We start from the raw sequence: 17,843 nt of genomic DNA, 5'->3' as shown, positions 1-17,843 counted from the left end.
TATAGTGACCAAATGATCCTTTAAATCAATAACTATAAAAGGACATCCTTTTGGTAATAGAGAAGGCAGAGGAATTTCAGACTGTAAAGGACCCATAGGTTGGATAACCCTGTTGACAGCTCTCAGATCTCTATTTTCCAGATTTCTTTTCAACAACAAATACAGGGTAATTCTTAGGGCTGGTTGATTCTTCAATAAGGTAAGCATCTAATTGCTCCTGTACCCGCTGTTCTAAAATCTGCAGTTTGTCTTCCATTAAAGGCCATTGTTTAACCCATATGGGTTTCTCAGTTAACCATTTTAAAGGCAAGACTGTTAGTACCTCTGAAGGTTTGCTAGTTGCTTTGTGTTCTTGTACAGCCTGAATGGATGGTGACATTTGTTTATAATATTTTATATATAATATCCTTCCCAGAAGCATGAGTTTTGGGGACTGCAGGAATGTTAACCTGGATATTCCATTGCTGCAATAGGTCATGGCCCCATAAATTCACTGCAGTATTAGCTACATATGACCTCTGCCTTCCTTTCTGTCTGTCTGGCCCTATGCATTTAACCCCCCTCATGCTTTGTTTAACTTGAGATAGGGTTACACTTTCTAGAAATTGAATATCTGCCTCTTGAAGAGGCCAATCTGGATGCCAAGATTTTGGAGTAATGATAGTCACATCTGCACCTGTGTCTAGTAATCCCTCAATTACAATGTTATTTATGTGCACTCTTAGCTTGGATCTTTGATCATTTATAGAAGTCTGACAAAATATACATTTCCTCTTTCCTACTGGAATTTTTGACTCATCTTCCAGGTCTATTCCATCATCCAAAATAGTACAGTTTTTTACAATAGGCACTGGATTGCTTAATTTTCCTGCTGAGACACGTTCTCCACAGTGACTGGGAATGACTAGGCCTTGTTTGACACCAGGGCCTGCAAGAGGTGCCCCAAGGAGTTTCCTGGTAGTACCAGGTTGCCTTGTCTGTCTCTTGTTGACCTACATTTATTAGTCTAATGTTGGCCTTTGCCTCACCTCCTACATATACCAGAAGGCTGAGTCCTCCTATTCTTGCCATTCCTAGAGGAGATGTTATTCCTAGGAATTCCTTGTCTACAATTCCTTCTTAGATGTCCTATTCTTCCACAATTAAAACATTTAGCATTTTGGTGTCTCCTCATATCATTGGAAATTGCTCCTTCTACCCAAGCTTCAGTACTATAGTCAAATGTTTCAACATTTGTTGTATGCAAAATTCACTCATCTATGGGTGCTGAGATAACCTTTAGAGGTCCAAGGATCTTCTTACATTCTAAGTTGGCATTTTCAAAAGCCAACGATTCAATTAGTACATGTCTAGCTTCGGGGTCTGTCACTTTTAATTGTAGAGCCTTAGTTAATCTTTGTAGGAAGTCAGTAAAGGATTCTCTCTGGCCCTGTTTAACCCTAATATATGACTCAGTCTTCTTTCCTAGTTCCTGAATCCTGTCCCAAGCATTTAAAGCTGCTGTGGTACATAGTGACAAGGTGCATTCATCATAGTGAGCCTGTTCCTGAGGATCAGAGTAATGATCCTCGCCAAGAATTTGAACTTGGAAAGTGTCAAATCCTTTTGCTTTTCCCTGTTGCTCTAAAATTTTTGCCTCTTCTCTCAAATTACACTTCCAAAGCAGCTGAGGCCCATTTTCTAAGATCACTGATATTAATTGAAGCCAATCATGTGAGGTAGCCTTAGTGATTGAAGTTTGTTGGGATTAATGAGTCCTGGCCTTCAGCTGGATGTTGGGACTAATGAGTTCTGGCCTTCAGCTGCTCTTCCCTCCTAGAACCTTCTAATTAAAGTTAATAGAAACTGTGCCTAGTTTAGAGGATCAGAGGATGGGCTTATCACCTGTTGGCCATTGACTGCAGTGTATTTAAGCCTACATGGTGTTAATAAAGGGGGCTTTCTGAACCAGCATTTGGAGGTCCATGTGTCGGTCTGTCTCTGCGTGTGTCGGTTTGTCTCTGCGTGTGTATTCTCAACCTCCAGCCCCTTGCCCGAAGCTCACGAACTGGGTTCTAGCAGGGGTGCAGTGCACGGCAGAAGCTCATGTTTTCACCATTTCCCTGACAAATAGTGAATATAGTCCATCAGAAACAATTGATTGCTATATTTCTTTTAGATTGCTCATACATATTGGTTCCCATGCATATTCTTTGACTACCTTAGGGTACTTTGTGTCAGACGGTTTTTCTGAGGAAATTACTGAATGCGCAGTTGACACCCTATGTAAGTCATCCTGGGGTTTGGCACATACTCATGAGGCTAAATCCTGTCCTTGTACCTCTGTCTTTGCTCATAATTTCAATAAATTCCTCAATCTTTTCAAATCTTTTTACTCCTGCCTTTTTTAAAGTCTGAATCTCCTGTCCAGTGTTCTGTTCTAAGGTATGAAACTTGTCCAGTAAAGATAATGTCTCATTCTTGGACATGTCATAACTTTTTAACATATTTCAATAGTTAGATTCAACCACACAAATTCTTTCAGATAATTTTGTCAAATTGATGCTATCCTTCTCCATAGTATTGAGCCATTTTTAATGAGAAAATATTGAAGACAAAGCTAATTCCTAGAATCAAATAAAGGGAAGGAAAATCACATAAGTCTTGCACAATACTTTCTATAGTAGAAGCAAAACTATTATTGAAATTCTGGATGTTATCAATAACTTTTTGTAGTTTTTCAGATCTTACCTGTTGTAAAGTAGTGATGATGAATTGGAGTAGGTATAATAATTGCTAGCCAGCAGGTGTTGCAGTTGCAGCCATGTGGCCAAGAGATGCTAGCAGCAGCAAACAGCACATTTTGCTTACTTAGGTACTGAAAAATATGCTTTGTTTAACAAATTAATAACAGTTATTAAGGTGACCAAATGATTCCAAGTGTTGGGGCCCAGGAAAAAGAAAGGAAAACCCAAAGTTTTCCATCAGTGTGAGTTACAGACTATGTGCCATGGGGATCACAGGCAGCAGTGTGTGGTCTGGTTATAAAGCACCAAGAGGGAGCCTGTGGGTCATGATCAGGGGGACACTGAACAGCAGCCTGCTGTGTCTGAGGGCCAACTAGAGCTGTGGGCAGGAGAGTCAGTGCCCAATGTGCCACGCAGCTGGTGGACTGATCCCAAAAGTGTGGACTAGTCCCCATGTTTGGGCATCAGATGATGGTGGAAGCTACAAAATAATCCCACACTAGTTCAGAATCATATATAATAAAGTGTTATTTATTTAGGGAATACTTACAGATCACTGTCCTAGATCACAATCTTTTGCATGAACAAGGAACAGGAACAGAGTCTAGCAGCTGTACGTGAGAGCCGGATGTAAGAGAGCAAGTGCAGGTTTTACAACCGCATTTATCATGTTTGAGAACACGTCCAAGTGGACTGGTATCTTAAAGGCTACTGCCTGAAGGAGCGGAAGGAGCTCCACAGAACACTGTCTCAAAAATGAATAAAGAAAGGAAGGAAGGGGCTGGAGAGATGGTTCAGTGGTTAATCAGTGGTTAAGAGCATTGCCTGCTCTTCCAAAGGTCCTGAGTTCAATTCCCGGCAACCACATGGTGGCTCACAACCATATGTAATGAGGTCTGGTGCCCTCTTCTGACCTGCAGACATACACACAGACAGAATATTGTATACATAGTAAATAAATAAATATTTAAAAAAATTTAAAAAAAGAAAGAAGGAAGGAAGGAAGGGAGGGAGGAAGGAAGGAAGGATGAATAAATGAATAAATTGAAAAGTCTGTGGAAATGATCTTTGGGTATATTAAGTTTCTCTAAAGGAACAGATCTGACATAATGAATATACGTACTTACTATATGGGCTTTATTAGAGGGGCTTACAAGCTGTGATCTCACCAGTCCAACATTGACTGTCTTCTAATAAAAGACCAAGAATCCAGTCATTGCTCCATCAACTAGACTAGATGTCTCAGCAGTCCCAGTCTGAACTGCTGAAGTCTCAAAAAATTCTTAGAAAGCTGCTGGTCTTCAGTCTGCATTGGAATCCTGAAGAAACAAGTTCTCATACCAGCAAAGGAATAGTGCCCAGCAACAGGATAGATGAATCGGTTAGGGAGAGTGAAAAAATGAAAAGCGTCCATCTTTCATATCCTTTCATATGGGCTGCTATCAGAAGGTATGGCTAAGAAATATCTGCTTAAGGAAAATATCTATGAAAACTCTGTAAGAGTGAAAACTGTAGACTATGAACCAAGACCACTGCCCAAGATAAAGATACTTGACACAGATGTTTCAGCTGCCAACACAGGGTCTCTTCTGCCTTAGCTCCAGGCAAATGGTTTTTTTTCTAGGGGGAACAGTATGTCAACCTTGACCATCCTGCCCCAGGAGAAAGCTCAGTTCTAGGTGCAGGCAGTGGAGAAATAGACTTGTCCTTCTACGGTCCTCTCATCTGTCGAACGAGTACAGCAAACCAGAAATTCTGAGCCTCAGTGTCCTTCTCAGGACATTGAGGTGGTGTTTCTACTCCAGAAGAGGCAGCACTGTTATCCCACCTCATATAAAGTTCTGAACTCCTAGAACACAGTTGTCAAACTATGATACTTGGCCCTCTCATTGGCTCTCCACCTGCACATCAGACACTTTGTGGGAGGCAGCTGGGGCAGGGAAGCGTGGGCTTTAAAATTATCTTGGTCTCTTCTTGATGGCACCAACTTCACTTGTATTGAACCATGGAGAGGTTCAAGCCTCCAGTCTCCAGAAAGAACCAGAAAAGTTCTAACAGCAGAAGTCAGGTAGAGGGAGATTAGTAGATGTCATGAGTGTTCTTTGACATTGAGGGTTCAGACCTGGAGGAAGTATGGAAGGGAACTAGAAAAGGGAACATGACACATGGGCATGCATGCTTTAATTCAAATACTGGCTTCATATTTTCCTGTAATAACGATTGGCTCAGAGATGGGTAATCAAAGCTAGCAAAATAAACAGGACAACACTGCTTTTTAAGAAACCTCAGACAAAACGAAGGAAACTCTTTTTCTCTTAGATTTGAACATGAAAAAACTTAGATCTGGAGTTACTAACTTTTGATCATAAGAAGGAACCTAAATGTACTACCATCCTGAAGCCCCAAGCTGGGGTGGGGGGTGGGGTCTAGAAGATCCTGTTCTTAATCATTTACATTGTGCAACAGGCACATGTGAAACGTGCCTTGCCCTGTGTACCAACTAAATCTCATTTTCATTTCAAGGCTTTCAACTGTCTAAAATGCTGTATGAAATGTGACTACAGAACTTGCTGTTTCTGCAACTTGAATATACGTGTTGAATCACAAAAGAAGATATTCTTTCTGCTAGCAGGGTAAATAATACTGAGAGCGTCATTTTCTCACAACCATTTCACTCAGTATTTGAAAAATCATTATTCATCTCAGTAAATAACCCACTCTTACTACTGAGAAGCAAGTGAAATTCCAAAATATAACTAAGCTATTTTACTGATTGAAACTATTACCCAACATTCATGACCAAGGTTGTCAGAACCTAGAGAGTGTGGCCACCTTCATGTAATGGTAGGAGTTCCACGTCTAAGACTGTAATTAAATACAGCATGCAAAGCAGTGTGGGAAACAAAAAGAAAAGGACTTGGAATCAAGAGCAGCCTAGGAAATCCTAGGCAGATTTAGGACCCAGACCAGATAAAGTGGAAGGTGACTCACGGATCAACACTCAGGTCTGTTTTTTTTTTTTTTTTTTTTTTTTTTTTTGCCTTCCCCATTACTAATTCTCTGTCCTATCACCTACACCCTTACCTTGTTGACTCATTCTTGCTACAGTGGCCTCCTAACTTGCCTTTAAGTACATGTCTGTCAGCAACGCTGTTAGTGACTGGCCTCTACAAGGGCTTAGACTCTTAATTTAATTGCTCTCTTTCACAGATGTAAGCTCTGAAAGGAACTAGGCTTGGGTTTTGACAGCGCTGTATCTCTGATTCCTCATTTACTCAAGAACATTGGTTATGATCATAAATGAATGCACGATCCATGATCATTGGGTGACTAAATCCTAAGTCTACGTGAGTGTTGGTCCTCTTGTGATCAGTGTTCACTAGAAATGAACCTCTCAAGCATACCACACTCTACTGCTTGTCCATCCTGGTCCACTCAGTCGGCATTACCTTCAGCCTGTAGACATTCAACCCCTGCTAAAATAACCAAGTTCAAGATGGACATACTTCAGATATAATTTAGAGACCGCTGCATTTTTACTTGTATCCAGTAAAGGCTTGCTTAGTGAGTGCTGTATGTGTCTGTGGCAGTATTGTGCTGGGAGCTTGTTGAGTTACAATATTAGGATAATATGGATGCTGACTGATGAAATTTGCAACACCATTTTACAGTATCAAAATATTATTGGAAATTTAAAGGACTTTAGGAGTTAAAGAACTATAATTATGTGAAAACAAATTGAAGGTGGTGAAGGCTATACTTGATTAAAAGAAAAAAACCACTCCAGTGGCAGGTGAGAGCTGGCTTGCGTCAGCAGCCCAGAAACTTGTGTGCTTTCTCGGGGTTTTCAAGAGTCAGCTGAGAAACACAATTAGTATGTAAAACTTAAAAGACTTAAACTTATATACATTAAAACAAGGCAATAAAAACACAAATCCATTAATTCTTTATGCTTCACCACATTTACTGTTGTTTTACTATTGCTTACTTATGTCTGTCATTATGATGGGAATAAGCAAAGGTAGACTAGTGACCATGTCTCCCCAGACCCAGGGACATCATATTAGTGGCCTGAAGTCAGCCATGGTGAAGGATTGACACCCTTGAAATCAGCAAGGGCTGAGTAATAGGTTTGCTATTTTCCTGAAGCGAGACTTAGGAGAACAAGGAAGAACACTGTCAGCAACATTTGTTGTGGAATATTTGTTTAACTGGGGAAAGATGTGTTACCTTTGTTTATGCTGAATTTGTTTAACTATGTAAGATGTATTCCTTTTGTTTCACCTTGCCTACCTAAGGCATCTGTTTGGTCTAATAAGAAGCTGAATGGGCAATAGCTAGGCAATAGTGGGATAGGTGGGGCTGGGAGGCAGAGAAAATGAGGAGGAGGAGAAATCTAGGCTTGGGAGGAGAAAACAAAGGAGAAAAGGCCAGCCAGTTAGACACAGAGGAAGCAGGAAAGTAGGACATACGGAACGAAAGGTAAAAGGCCCCAAGGCAAATTTTAGATGAGAAACAGTATAATTGAAGTGTAAAAAGCAGTTAGATACAAGCTCAGCTAAATATCAAGCATTCATGACTAATAATAAGTCTCCATTTCATGATTTGGGGACTGGAGATTCAAGAAAGCCTGTTACAAGTGTGAATGAAAGTTAATGGTGTCCATCTCTCTACCATACCAATGTTCTTCCAGTGTATTAGTCTTCCTATGGCAGTGACAAAAATACTTGATGACAATAACCTAAACAGGTAAGGATGAATTCAGGCTCACAGCATGAGGGCACAATCCAATGTGACAGGCAAGTCATGGCAGGAGTGGGAGTCAGCTAGTCGCATGCCATGGTCAGTCAGGAAGCGGAGAGAGATTGGCCTCAGCTTTCTCTCTCCTTTGTATTCTAGGACCCATGGGGTGATGCCCACCATCACCACTCCATTCAGGAAAGGTCTTTTCTCCTCAGCTCACCCTTTCTGGATTTATCCTCAAAGACAAACCCAGAGAAGTGTTTCCATGGTGATTGAAGGTTTCCCATTACACTAAGTATTTTAAAATTACTACATTATTAAATAACTCACTCAAACCAGTGAGAAGTGAATGAAACTATAAAATATACCTTTGATGTCTGCTGATTGGAAATATCAACTAGCATTCCCGTCATTCTCGCAATTGCTCTTTAATTGTAATCATAGTTTGACCAGGGAGTACAAATGTTTGCCAGAAAAAAAAATCAACAATGAATATATTATAACTATATGGAATTTATAATTATAATCAAGGTTACTAAATATTTAATTACATATGGATGCTATACAATCTTCATATTTGTTAAAATTTATGTATACTATATGTATAATTTTTCATATTTTCTTTTCAGCAAATTGATTTTTAAGTATTTATAACATCCTATAGCTTAACTCTCTCCCCTAACCTATATGATACCTTGTAAGTTGAATCACTTTAAAACATGACTTTGCAGGCAATTTCCAGGTGAGAGGTTTTTTAGAATATATATCCAAATCCTCACAGAACTTCATAAAGGGAGCAAATAGTTTAGAGTGAAATATATCCTCCCCTGCGAAATATGACTACATTGATCTAAGTGATATGTTAATGACTGTGTATGCTAATAGGCTTTTTCTTTTAGCTCTGTAGAGGAGCAGTGCGGAACCCTTCCTTTGGTAAGTCACAGTAACTATAAAAATAAATAAATAGCCTACGATTTCCTTATAAGTCATAAGCTTACATTCCTGTGGTTGAGGGATGTGCTACCCTCCATAGTGGCATAATAAGAGTCTGTGTCCAAATCACCATGTGACTCCAGCTTAGCTTCTGTGTAGCTCCAGCAACAGTCACTACGGGACACAAAATAGAATTTGCTGACCTTTGGAAGCAAGCAAATATAGCAATATGCCTTTGACAGGGCTTCAAACACCTGTTTTACTCAAAGCTTGTGCATCATTAAAGACATATTTTTATAAATGTTTATATAAACATCGCAACCTACTATATTTTATATGATAAGAGAACATTTTCTCCAGAACAGGTGGTTCATGCCTTTGATTCCAGCACTCAGGAGGAAGAGGCAGAAGGATCTCTGTGAGTTTGAGGCTGACCTGGTCTACATAACAAGCTACAATAAGCTCCAGGACAGTCAGGAATACATAGTGAGACGCGGCCTCAAAATAAACGAACAAAAAAAGAGAGGGCATCTGCTTTTTAAATTTATTTTAGAACAACGTGACAGGAGTCATTCTATCTTCTGATATTTTCAAATGAAACTAATATTTTCTGGCCTGTGGATCTTCTTGTTAACACTCCAGGTAGGAGCTATGATGCTACATTTTTGGTGACTCATGTCCTTTGGGCAGTCTTAAGACAATTGTTCTATATACAGTGGGAGACACCCTAAGAAATATGACTTCCTTACCATGTTGGCAAGACGTTGGTGGCCCACTGATCACACCTCTGTGTCAGTCCAAACAACTTGTTAGTAATAGTCATAGATGGATGGGTAAGTTCAGTCCAACAGGTGACAGGTTAGAATATACACAGGTGGCTTGCTGCATTCCTTTAAAAGAAATTTTCCAGCTTGGTTTGCAGAGGAAATAAAAAAGGAGCCCTTTTCCTGGAAAGCATTGTGTCTGCCGTTTATTTTCTCCACCATTTTGACAAAGCCTGTGTGTGCTAGACTTCTGGGCACCAAGACTACAATATCTTTCCAGGATTGTCGTTTCTGCCCAATGTGTTTTGGGGATGGAGTTGGCTCTGGAATATCTCTTCATCTGTGTAACCATGATGTCTACTGGCTGAAAGTAGGGAATTAAGTCAACCAGCTGATTGTTTTATTTAAACAACCCAAATAGTTTGGGCAGATTTCCTCCTCCTTGCCTTCGCTGACTGGGAACCAGTTCAATAGGGACTTTGCAGACTGTGAGACTGAGGGCTGTGAAACTTACTAGCTTTAACGTGAGGGCAAAAATCCAGCTAAAATTGGACTACATGCTACAAACAATACTCAAAGTCACGTGAAATGACTACCGCGAACAGTGCAACAGGGGAAAGACAGCAGCTTTGGAGTCAGCTTTGCTCCTTGTGTTTCTCTCAGGCTTTTAAGGGTCTGACTGTGCTCACTTTCCCTGGCAACTGTTGATCATCCATACGAGAGTGCAGCTAGCTGTGGTAACTAATACCTTTAATGCCTATCATCTGTAGATAGAGATGGGCAGGTAACTGTGAATTCAAAGCTCACCAGGGCTACATAGTGAAGCCCTGTCCAAAGAAGAAGAAGAAGAGGGGAAGAAGGAAGGAAAGAAAAAAGGATGGATGGAGGGAGGGAAGGATGGAGGAAGGGAGGGACAGAGGAAAGAAAAATGATGGTGGTCTGATTAATAAGGCTATCAACTTAATCTACTCACTATGGGTACCCAAATCTGTTTCACTCACAGACCTCAAGCTAGTATGGGGAGGCATTGCGAACTTGGATTAATTTTTAATTTAGAACTTTAATGTTCAAAAAAAATCATTGAGCAAAGAAAATAAACTTCATTGAGAAACAAGAAAACCATGATGCTGATGATGCTGATGACGATGATGATGATGATGATGATGATGATTGCAGCAGTGATGATGGTGATAATGGTGACTGCAATGGCTACTTTTGTTGCAGGGAGCCGCTTGTTCATCCCGGCCACCCAGAATTGAAATAATCACACAGAATCTGTATTAGTTAAATCACTGCTTGGCCCATTAGTTCTAGCTTCTTATTGGCTAACTCTTACATCTTAACCTATTTCTATTGATCTGTATTCCGCCACAAGGTCATGGCCTACTAGCAAAGTTTCAGCATGTCTATCTCCAGCAGTGGATCCATGGAGTCCCCGACTCTGCCTTCTTCCTCCCAGCATTCAGTTCAGTTTTCCCCACCTACCTAAGTTCTGCTCTGTCAACAGGCCAAGGCAGTTTCTTTATTCATTAACCAATAAGAGCAACAAATAGACAGAAGGCCCTTCCACACCATACTTTCATGAATCAGCATGACTGGATCCTACAGTGCCTAGGTATTTGATCAAATATTAATCAGGGTGTTTCTGTCAGTGTATTATCTTATCATTTACATAAGTAGACCTCATAATGTGAATGGTACTCCATATTATGAGTGTGCCTCTCCATTCAGGTGAAGGCCTGCTACAATAAAATATGCAGCTGTTCACTGTAAGAGAGGGCACTCTTACCTCATCGTCCTTGAACTGAGACATCTGCTCAGATTCATTCTCTGGCAGCTTCTAGCTAAAAAAATCCTTTTTCTCCTCTAGAAAGAAATGTATTGCAAGTAGAACTGGAATACAGACCCGATCTGAAGACTTAAGTCTTGCCTCTTATTGCCAGTGTAACGTTGGGTAAGAAACCTCTCTCTTTCTGCTTCCCCATCAATTCTATGGGAATACTTGCTATAAGTACTGTAAATTTAACAAGGTTGCAGAATCACATGGCACTGTGACTGTGAATTTGATTTGTGAATTACATACATTATATGCAAGGTAAGGCAATGCCTTTCAAATTTTAGTGTGGGAGAAAGGGTTCTCCTGATGCTGTCGTTATTAAGTACATCTCCCCATCTCCCTGGAGATCATGAGTCAATAAGTCCAGGAGAGAAACAAGTCATTGGGTTTTTCTACCATGAACCACAAGTGAGCCTGATGCAAATTATCCACATACTATATTTTGAAAAATACTGATGCCAATCATTACCAAATCCAGAGGATGGGTTCTAATGAATATGAAGATTTCTTGACCCAACAAAAATATATATTCATCAATGTCTATTTCCTTATTCTTTATGATTAGCTATTTTATTATCTTTTGATGATTATAAAAGTAGAAATTGTTTTCAGACTACAAGCAAAGTAAAAAAAAATATTTATTGAGAGACTCAGAAACACTTATCAAGAGACTCAAAAAAAAAAAACAACAGAGGTTTTCATCTCATTTTAGCCCTTGGAAAAAATAGGTAGATAGCTTTATTCTCAATGTAATAATAAGAAAACTGAGGGTCAGGGTTTGAAAAGCAAATTTCAAATCCCCAGAACCATTTGGAATGGCATTTGAGACTTCTTAAGTCTCAGTATAAGTCTATATATCTTCTATTTTTCGTGATTGCCTTCTAGACAGAGCCAGAGTTGGCCAGAGGGCAACGCATTTGCAGGAGCTTTTAGATTACAGAAGTGACTGTTATGAGTCCTGATGAGTTTCAGCTTACAAATCAATGCCTGCCTCTTACCAGTGTCGCTACTAGATGATTCCTATAAGCAAATCACCAAATATACCACCCCCACTGTATTTATCTCTCTTCCCAAACGCTAAAGTGGAGTAGAATCATGGCAATAGCCACCCCTGAGACAGTGCTCTCTACTGCAGATTTAGAGACTGGGGGGTGATAATATTTAAATGGTCTTCCTAACTGAGATTTCCAAACAGAACTCAATTCTATGCCAATAGTGGGGAATGTAAATAAGCAACTGAATATAAATGTGCTTTAAAAACGTTCAGAAAAATACCTCCAGCAAATATAAAATTAAGCAATCTAAAAGCCTTCTCTTCGGCCAAAGCCTAGCTTGCTTATTATGGTTCTGTATGTGTGTGTGTGTTGTGGGGGGTGTCCAAGAAGGCATGCACACGTGTGTGTTGCAAAGAAATGAGACAGGATTATATCATTTCCTGACCAAAAAAGAAAAAGAAAAAAAAAAGAAATCTTAAGGGAAAAGAGAAAGACCACTTCAACCTCAAAGCTATTTTATCTCAGTACTGGAATACGGCTTATAATAACATTCCAAACTCCAACGTGCACGGTGACATGGGAAAAACAACATACAAATATAAAAACAAGAAAGCCAGGCAGATTTCGGTGCCAGTGAACCTTTCTTCTACTTCAGGCATACACACACACATAGTCTTATTTGCTCCTGCACGCCGGCTTGAAGCTGAGGGACCACACTGCACTAGTGGAACAACTTTCAGGAAATGAGGCAACGTCGTGAAAACAGAGAACACAGAAAAACGGTCTAAATGCAGAAAAGAAAACTCTCTACACCACACTACATCCCACCAGTCATAAATCTTAAAAAAAAAAAAAAAGCTGGAACAGATGTGTGGCAGAGACCAAAAGAAATGTTCTTTGCACTAATCTAACTGACAGCTGTGATTAGGGCTGCCTCTGTAAAACTTCTGTCATCGCGTCGGAGGAAAAAAGGAAAGAAAGAAAGAAAACCAGCAGTTCACACACGGCAATGGGAATTAGAAAATCAGTGAGGGAAGCTGCGGAGATCCAGATTTGGCTGTTATCGGGGCTGAAGTCCACCGCCTTTTAAACCCAGCGTCAATATGTTTCCGTTATCGACTTAGGCCCTGGGCAAGTCTGTACTGAGGAACTGAAAATATCACTGCTATTGTGGTTGTTTCTTTTCACTACGGTGGCCACCTTTTTAAGGAACTCATATGGAATTCTGAAATCCTTGCACTGCTGATAAACTCTGGATTACCATATTTTAGCATGCAAATGCTCTGGTGGCTCAAGGTGCAGTAGAATATAATGATAATGTTTTATTTAAAAAAAAATAGAGCAGGCTTTACAGATGGTCCAGGTTTATTTTTTGCTTTCCTCCCTTTGTGACCTTGGCCAAAGTATTTAATCTCTTTGAACCTTTACTCCCTCCTCTAAAGAGTGACGGTGACAGCAGCCACAAACTTCAAACGGGTTGAGGATCCAACATTACAACTGAGTGTGTTTGTGTGTACATAATGTGTATGCACACACCAGGTGGGGGCTTAAACTGTACCACGTCTATCACTAGTAATGTTAGCTACTGTGATTGCTGTTAATTACTAGTATGCAAGGCCACTGGCAAGCTATGCGTATAAAACTTCCCACATAGGCATGTGTGTGTAAAGACTTGGCTCTCTCGTTGTGGTGCTGTTTGGGAGGTTCTAGAAATTTCCCAGGGCGGGGCCTAGCTGGCAAAGTGTTTCTTGAGGAAGAGTCTAGCTTGGCCTGTATTTCTCTGCTTTCTGTCCTGCTTCAAAATACACACTTTTCCCTGCTGACATGCCTGTCCTAGGTCTGAAGATTAAGGGGACTGTATCCCCTTAAAACATGAGACAAAATGAACCCTTCTTGGCTTAGGTTGTTTGTGTCAGGGTTCTTCAAGGCATGTTCCTGAGAAAATTATTATATTACTTCATATATTTCATTGTTTCTCATTTGAGCATTTTTGAGGAAGTTTTATTTATTGGATGGACTGCCTATTTGGTGTTGAGTACACATGGGAATATGATCATGATCCATTTCCAAGCTGTTTGATCAAGTTCAGTTCTCAGGAACAAAAGAACATCAGCTTCTCAGGGCTTTTCATTCAGTGGATGTTGTTACCAGTTATTTCTGAGACACTTTGTGCCTTTGCAGTGTTTCAGGGTACAATAGGGCTCTTTGCCATCATTCTTTGATGAGGGCAAGTTTCTGTGTCTCTGAGTTGATTTGGTGGTTAATGTAGGTAAGTGTATGTGTGGCGGGGTGGGGGGGTAGTTCGTAGGTATACTAATGTGTATTTTGCATGTTTCCTAAGGTAGGAAGGTAATTACAATTTTACTAAAAGATGAATTCTTTTAACATTAGTAGGTTAATTTTGTTTTTTCACTAAGAAAAATAATAAAGTCAAAAGAGTAGGAATATTTGCAGGACTATTACTTTGCTCAAAAATGAAATATCTTCCAGCATCGCTGTTACTCTGAGCAAAGAACTGTGGGCAGAGGAAGTCAGGGTTAGAGAGGATTGGGAGACAGTCACTTTGCTGTGCTCAAATCAAAGTCAAGAATGCAAACATGCAGAGCAATAAAACCTTTAACTTGGAGAAGCAGAACCATACTCAAAGGAAGCACCATCAACATCACCAGCAGCAGCAGAAGCAGCAGCAGCAGCAGGAGCAACAACCACCCCCATCAATACCTGCAAATGGACAGCAGGCCAGCAGCCAGAATGAAGATTTAACCATTGACCTGAAGAACTTTAGGAAACCAGGAGAAAAGACATTCACCCAACGAAGCCATCTCTTTGTGGGCAATCTTCCTCCTGACATCACTAAGGAGGAAATGAGGAAACTTTTTGAGAAATATGGGAAAGCAGGCGAGGTTTTCATTCATTAGGATAAAGGCTTTGGCTTGATTCGCTTGGAAACACGAACCCTAGAGGAAATTGCCAAAGTGGAGTTGGATAATATGCCACTCCGTCGAAAGCAGCTACGTGTGCGCTTTCCCTGTCATAGTGCATCCCTTACAGTCTGCAACCTTCCTCAGTATGAGTCCAACGATCTGCTAGAAGAAGGCTTTTCTGTGTTTGGCCAGGTGGAGAGGGCTGTGGTCATTGTGAATGACCAAGGAAGGCCCTCAAGGAAAGGCATTGTTGAGTCCTCACGGAAGCCAGCTGCTCGGAAAACTCTGGAGAGATGCAGTGAAGGCTCCTTTTTGCTAACCACATTTCCTCGGCCTGTGACTGTGGAGCCTATGGACCAGTTAGATGATGAGGAGGAACTTCCAGAGAAGCTGGCTATAAAAAAAAAAAAAAACAAACAGCAATTTCATAAGGAGCGAGAACAGCCACCCAGATTTGCACAGCCGGGGTACTTTGAGAATGAGTATGCCATGCGCTGGAAGGCACTCATTGAGATGGAGAAGCAGCAGTAGAATCAAGTGGACCGCAACATCAAGGAGGCTCGTGAGAAGCTGGAGATGGAGGGAGCACGCCATGAGCACCAGGTTATGCTAATGAAGCAGGATTTGATGAGGCGTCAAGAAGAGCTTCGGAGAATGGAGGAGCTTCATCACCAAGAGGTTCAGAAACGAAAGCAGCTAGAGCTCAGGCGGGAAGAGGAACGCAGGCGCCGTGAGGAAGAAATGCAGCGGCAACAAGAAGAAATGATGCGGCGACAGCAAGAAGGATTCAAGGGAACCTTCCCTGATGCGAGAGAACAAGAGATATGGATGGGCCAAATGGCTATGGGAGGTGCTATGGGCATAAATAATAGAGACGCCATGCCCCCTGCTCCTGTGCCAACTGGTGCCCCAGTTTCTCCAGGACCTGCCACTATGATGCCAGACGGAACTTTGGGATTGACTCCACCGACAACCGGCCAAGCTGCTACAATGGAAGAAAATGGAGCAATTGGTGGAAATCCTCCTGCTTTCAACCGTCCAGCTCCTGGAGCTGAATTTGCTCCGAATAAATGCTGCCGATACTAAATAAAAGTTGCAGTGACTAGTTTGCCGCAACCCTTAAAAGAAAGGTTCTTTTTGGATTAGCCAGAATTCTACCCTGGAAAAATGTTAGGGGTTCTTCCCAATAGATAGGTCTTCCTTGCCTGTAATACTCTAGAGAGTATGCTTGGAGGCGGAGGGCGAGGGAGGGGTGTTATTTAACAAATCAAAGTCTGTGGTATATTGCTTTCTCAAGTCTGTCTGGTGCATTCTTGAAATGTGTTGATTGTTGAGGGCCTTGAACCATAGCAAAGTGAACTCAGAGAGCTCCATTAATCATGATCATTCCTGTTTCCTTCTTTCCTTCTTTGCTTTCTTCCTTCCATCCCTCCCTCCTTCCTTCATTCATCATGTTTTAATAACTTTTTCATCTTTTTTCCCTCTCAACCCCAGAGACACTGCCATATATATATATACCACAAAACCTAAACATCCTCCAATGACCTAGCCCAATTTCTCCATTCACTCCCAGGTGAGAATTCAGACAAATGGCCGCAGAGATTACAACATACATACGGTTCTGTTATATCTCATATATAACCCCTTCATGTCCTAAGGAAGACATTTTCTCTTAGAGATTTTCATTTTAGTATATCTTTAAAAAAAAAAAGGCTTGTGTTAACTTGCCTCCATGTTTTTCTTGAGTAAGCACTGACTCCTCAAGAATGAATGCCCTTTTCTGTCTGATATTGCTGTTCACAGCTTTTCTTGATGGGCCTAGTACAACTTTGGGAACAGGGTTGCTGTGTGTTGAAAGTCTGACAGTAGCTCTTAGCTTTGCCTATCTTAGGTAGTTACTCTGTACATTCTTTTATTGGTGCACTAAGTTTGATTTGTTCCTGATACCTTAAATTTGAAATTTTTCTGAGAAATGGAGCAGTAATGCAGCATAATCTTATTAAAATACATTTGCAGCCTTTAAAAAAATCTTTTTACTACATTTTCCTCAAAAGAATTTGAATTCCCTTGTCACTTAACTAATATTGATTTGTTTCAACGTATAATAGAACTCAAATTGAGGTTCATATTTTACTTCCTCAGGCATTGCAGCTTAGAGCGCTTTGGCTTGATATAATGATTTTCAGGTATCACCGTGTCTAATGATGTCAGCTCTGTCCTGGGTAAAAATAGGACATTTGGTTCCTCTTTCGAAATCCACAGGGGCAGGACCAAGTGTGAGCTTCATAGAGACAATGAACTGTGTAAATGCTTGCGTTGCTTTTACATTCCTCAGAAACACAGGTAAATTTTCCAAGCTAATATTTTGAAGGAAACAGGCCTTCCCTCCCTGCACCCTGAGCCCCATGTTGAGAAGGCCACAACCCTAACCCGGGCTCCTCATTTGCCTTGTCATTCCAGATACCTCAAATGCTGTATTAATTTTAGCTGATTAACAAAAAGGCAGCTGAACCGCTCAGGATAATAGAATAATAAGGGGACTGACAGCATTTTTCCTGCCAGATAAACATGCCTCGCAGAAGGCTTAACTGTCACATACCTACCGCTTCAGCTGTCGGGGCGGGTTTAGATAACAGCATGCATGTCAAAACTCAGCTGCCAACTCTAAGCTGTCAGCTTTCAAAATTCTGTGTAGAGTGCTGGTCCCGTAGGGCATACATTCCAAGGCGTAACCGATCTGCCCTACAAATTGACAGCTTCTCCTGGTTTTTGGAAAGCCTGGCCTTCGTGAAGATCCTGGAAATGTAACCGCAGTTCTGGGATGTGAGGGTGGGGCCAGAGGGGCAGCTCCCAGGAAACAGCGCACAGGCCATGTGGGGACTCGATATGCCATGGTTTCTGAGGCCTCTAGAAAATGCAAC

The 17,843-nt window shown here is 40.9% G+C and overlaps 1 pseudogene; it reads left to right on the top strand.

The window, feature by feature from the left end:
- The first annotated feature begins 14,491 nt into the window (after positions 1–14,491).
- Positions 14,492–16,014, top strand: LOC125405486 (non-POU domain-containing octamer-binding protein pseudogene; annotated as a pseudogene).
- The last annotated feature ends 1,829 nt before the right edge of the window (positions 16,015–17,843 follow it).

Source organism: Myodes glareolus, chromosome 1 (genome assembly GCF_982192425.1).
Source record: "Myodes glareolus chromosome 1, mMyoGla1.1, whole genome shotgun sequence".
NCBI lineage: Eukaryota > Metazoa > Chordata > Mammalia > Rodentia > Cricetidae > Myodes > Myodes glareolus.
This window is presented reverse-complemented; position numbering and strand designations above follow the sequence as displayed.